Raw genomic sequence first — 5,341 nt, 5'->3', positions numbered from 1 at the left:
TGTGGTGGTCTGGAACTGAACTCTCCTTGGCTAATATTTCATTTGTTTAATTCAACAATGTTTATTTATTCATTTATTTGTTCATTCTACAAAAGAAAATTCATCCTCTAAAAAATTTTAAGCACCTATTTGTATAGACACTGTTTATACAAAATAGTCCTGGGGGTTTTTATAGTCCAATGGAAGAGGCAGATGTTAAAGAAATAAGAAATTATGTGTGATTAAATATAAAATGATATTTTTAATAAGGCACAAATTCCCTGCCATATGACACAACTATGAGGTTCAAGTATTTTATTATCAATAAGGTAAGCCTCAATCTTTTTTTTTTATGTATGTTTTTTTTTATTTTTTATTTTTTATAAACATATATTTTTATCCCCAGGGGTACAGGTCTGTGAATCACCAGGTTTACACACTTCACAGCACTCACCAAAGCACATACCCTCCCCAATGTCCATAATCCCACCCCCTTCTCCCAAACCCCCTCCCCCCAGCAACCCTCAGTTTGTTAAAAATATGGAATGCTTCACGAATTTGCGTGTCATCCTTGCGCAGGGGCCATGCTAATCTTCTCTGTATCGTTCCAATTTTAGTATATGTGCTGCCGAAGCGAGCACGGTAAGCCTCAATCTTAAAAATACTTCCTAAGTACAATAGTAATTTTTTTTTGAGATTTTATTTATTTATTTGAGATCACAAGTGGGCAGAGAGGCAGACAGAAAGAGAGAGGGAAGCAGGCTCCCCGCTGAGCAGAGAGCCTGATGCAGGGCTTGATGCCAGGACCCTGAGATCATGACCTGAGCTGACGGCAGAGGCTTAGCCCACTGAGCCACCCACGTGCCCCACAACAGTAATTATTTTATTTTATTTTTTTATTTACAGCTTAACAGTATTCATTGCTTTTGCACCACACCCAGTGCTGCATGCAGTCGGTTCCCTCTATAATACCCACCATCTGGTTCCCCCAACCTCCCACCCCCCACCCCTTCAAAACCCTCAGATTGTTTTTCAGAGTCCATAGTCTCTCATGGTTCACCTCCCTTTCCAATTTCCCTCAACTCCCTTCTCCTCTCCATCTCCCCTTGTCCTCCATGCTATTTGTTATGCTCCACAAATAAGTGAAACCATATGATAATTGACTCTCTCTGCTTGACTTATTTCACTCAGCATAATCTCTTCTAGTCCCGTCCATGTTGCTACAAAAGTTGGGTATTCATGCTTTCTGATGGAGGCATAATACTCCATAGTGTATATGGACCATACCTTCCTTATCCATTCGTCCGTTGAAGGGCATCTTGGTTCTTTCCACAGTTTGGCGACCATGGCCATTGCTGCTATAAACATTGGGGTACAGATGGCCCTTCTTTTCACTACATCTTTATCTTTGGGGTAAATACCCAGTTGTGCAATGGCAGGGTCATAGGGAAGCTCTATTTTTAATTTCTTGAGGAATCCCCACACTGCCCACAACAGTAATTTTTAATGCATGTTATAAGCAAGGACCAGGACAAAAACTAATTTGGTCTTCATGTTTGTTTATTTTTAACTGAAACACTAACCACTATTTATCTTTTCCTGTGAATTTCTGAGTTTTCGTTCAAGATAAGTCTAGGCCAACTGCGTAGACTCTGAGTTAGTAAAATTACAGAACATTTCTACAAGGAAAACATAAGAACATATAGATTCATTCTCTTTTAAGTCTGCAAAAAGAAGTCATTGACTGAAATGGAACTTCTGTTTGGTCAATTAATGGGCCCCTATAACCAAACGATTATAAGTCACAATTTAACTGAAAACCAGAAGGGTAAAAATAGCAAAGACTAAACATATAATATCCTTCTTTCTTCATCTTTACTTCTGGAAGGTGTGTCTTTCCTGCACTATGAATCACTGCCACAGACCTTAAAAATTTGTTCCATAAGAAGGAAGTACCAGAGAAGCAGGAAGACTGTCACTGTGGGCCCCGCTGCTCAGGAGGGAAAAGGCACACAGTCTGCTTGTTGGAAAACTCTCCTTCCCCATAGGCCCCACAAAATGGAAACTAATGTTAAAAGAGAAACATTCCTCTTTGTTTCAACTTGTCCATACAACTGCAGTGATTATGCTACTGATTATCATAGAAGGCAAGCTTTTATTGCCACCTACCCTTCTTGAACTAGTCTTGGGTATTCCCATAACCAACACCACTGTAAAACTTTCAACATCTCAATCCTAGAAGTTGAATGAAAGCATGGTGCCTATAATTTGCAGTGTATGTTTGAGATTTTGGCAACCATCCCTTCTCTATGAGCCTGGAAACGAAATGAAAAATTATTGACTTTAAACCAGAATCAAAATTAAGGTTTTCTCTTTCAAGACTTAGCTTGATTGCTACAGAATTGTATCCGATTTCCAGATTAATAATTGTTATAGTAACCAAATGTTCCAATAGTATTAAAACCACAACATTGTCTAAAGTCTGTGTATATACTTTACCTCTGTTTTTTGTGTGTTCTCTAAAATTTCTATTTTTATGTATTCCTTTCGTTGTTTTATTAGAAAATGAAAATAAGTATTGACCTTTTTTAGCTTTCCTCCCAAGACATTTTTCTTTCCATCTATGAAACACAAGTTGCAAATAACAGTGTCTTCAAAGTTATACAGAAATTTAAAAAAAAAAAAGTTATACATAAATAAGTTATGTACACTTATTTTCTCATTTGCCTTTCCAATAATGATTGCATAAACAATTGTGATAAAGAATTCATGGGTAGAATTATTATTTTCTATTTCTTTAGGCTCTTTTAGCTAATTCAATATACCAGAGCAGCCCCTAGTGGACATTTTTGTACTCAGAGAAGAATCACCTCATTATGACCTTAAAATGTATGAAACTGGCTAAGGAAGGCAATCTGTACAGATATTACTGATGGTTATATTTCTTAATATTGCTCTGGTGAGCAAATAGGTGAGCTCATAGAGTTCACCTAATACAAAGAATGATAACCAGCCTCACAACTATTGAGTATTTAAAGAGAGAAGTATTTCAAATGTGTGAACATACACACATAGTCTGCTTCAAATTTAACGTGTCATATTTTCTAAAATAGTCCTTATAAGGAAAACAGCCGATGCCCAAATTGCTAGCAATAAAAATTCTCAGTTAAGCCATTCATTCTCACTCACGCTCCTGGCTATCTATGGAAAGATGCTTAATAGAGACAATGCTGTTGCTATAAAACCAAGACACAAGGTAGAAAACACTGTATGTTATCCCGGGTGTTGATATGTAAATGCAGTTAACAAGGGGAAAAAGCTATGCTAATACCAACAGTCTCATTTCCTTTTGTTGAAGTAAGGTTGGATTCGTCAGACATTCAGTTAAAACCAGCATGGGAGAGAGGATTTTACACATTCATGGAGAAACATAAATAGGTACCATCAAATTGCAATAATACAGTATTTAACTTTATTCTAATACTCTTACCACTTTTCTCCCCAGAATAATTTAACCAAGCACACAGCTCCCCTGCTGGGTTAGATTAGAGACCCAGAGAGTCACAGATGTGTAGGAGAGGCAACTCACCCCTGCTTCCACGCTTTGGGGGATTCATCCAACTTGTTGCTAGGATCCAACACAGGAGAAGTGTCAGGACTTCAAATGGTGCAGGGGAGAAGGGAGCAAAATGGAGTCATTTGCAAGCAGTGAAAAAGAACAGAGGCACTCCTGTCGAGTTCAGCCACGTCATCACTAAGTCAACGAGACAACGTTCTTCTGTTAACTTTCATAGGCATAAAGCACTTATCTGGGCACTTGGACAGTTTAGCAGGGGCCAGCAAATTATGTTTTTGTGTAGCCTGTGAGCTAGGGATGAATTCTGCATTTTCAAAGACTTTTTTTTTTTTTTAGGATTGATCAATTGATTGATTTTAGAGAGAAAGAGAGAGAGGTCTAACAAGGGGAGGGACAGACGGAGTGGGAGAGAGAGCAACCGTTTCCCCTGCTGAGCACAGAGCCCAATGAGGGTAAGGGGGCTCAATCCCAGGGCCCTGAGATCATGACCTGAGCCAAAACCAAGGGTCAGAGGCTCAACAGACTAGAGTACCCTGGTGCCCCTCAAAGATTTTTTTTTTTTTTTAAGATTTTTTATAAAGAAAAAAGAGGGGGATCTGGGTGGCTCCATCAGTTAAGCATCTGATGCTTGTTCTCAGCTCAGGTCTTGATCTCAGGGTTGTGAGTTCAAACCCTTGGGCTCCATGCTGGGAGGGACCCTACTTAAAACAAAGAATATGTGTACCAGGAAAAACTCAGTTTATTCCCCCATAAGTCTCCTTTACTCTTACACTACAATCACATTCACAACCAGATATGAAAGTAGGGGGAGTTCCCCACCTGACACCCAGCTGGGTGTCCTATGACTTCATTCAAGTCTGACCCTGTTTACTTGGAGATAGCCTCACGTCCCGCAGGTTAATCGCCCTTGAGACTGCCTCCGACATCGGATGCCAATTGTACATGGTAGGTCCCCAGGTCCCCACAACCTGTGTCCAACTTGACCACAAATTTGAGGCAAACCGCAACCCCCTTATTTGGGTTCAATGACTTTGCTAGAGGAGTTCCTAGAACTCAGGGAAACACGTTACTGGTTTATTAAAAGGTATGATAAAGGATACAGATGAAGAGCCAGATGAAGAGATACACAGGGCAAGGTCTGGGATGATCCCCAGCACAAGAGTTTCTGTTTCTGTGTGGCTAGGGTGTGTGGATACATTCACCAATCTGAAAGCAATCCAAAACCCATATTAGAATTTCATGGAGATTTGCTGTCATTGGCATGATCAAGTATTAACTTCATCTTCAGCTCCTCTCCCCTCTCTGGAGAAAGAGGGGTTGAGTTGAAAACTCCAAGTTTCTTTCTTTTTTTTCTTTTTTTTTAAGATTTTTATTTATTTGACAGAGATCACAAGTAGGTAGAGGCAGGCAGACAAGAGGAGGAAGCAGGGTCCCTGCTGAGCAGAGAGCCCGATGCGGGGCTCGATCCCAGGACCCTGGGATCATGACCTGAGCCGAAGGCAGAGGCTTTAACCCACTGAGCCACCCAGGTTCCCCGAAAACTCCAAGTTTCTAATCATGGCTTGGTCCTTTTGGTGACCAGTCCCCATCCAGGAGACCACCCAGAGTTGCCTCATTAGAACAAAACACACTCACATCACCCAGAAAATTACAAGGGTTTCAGGAGTCCTGTGTCAGAACGGAGATCAAAGACCAACTATTAGAACAAAAGATGCTCTTAGTGCTTTTATAACTTAGGAATCTATGAGGGTGTCTGTTGTTCTGTGCCAGAAACCAGGGGCAGAG

The 5,341-nt window shown here is 40.2% G+C and overlaps 1 non-coding gene across 1 annotated transcript; it reads right to left on the bottom strand.

Annotated features, from left to right (window-relative positions):
* Positions 1–513: 513 nt before the first annotated feature.
* Positions 514–620, bottom strand: LOC131822846 (U6 spliceosomal RNA). The gene has a single exon (XR_009350333.1). It is a non-coding gene; the product is annotated as a U6 spliceosomal RNA (small nuclear RNA).
* Between the last annotated feature and the right edge of the window lie 4,721 nt (positions 621–5,341).

This window comes from Mustela lutreola, chromosome 1, assembly GCF_030435805.1.
Source record: "Mustela lutreola isolate mMusLut2 chromosome 1, mMusLut2.pri, whole genome shotgun sequence".
NCBI lineage: Eukaryota > Metazoa > Chordata > Mammalia > Carnivora > Mustelidae > Mustela > Mustela lutreola.
This window is presented reverse-complemented; position numbering and strand designations above follow the sequence as displayed.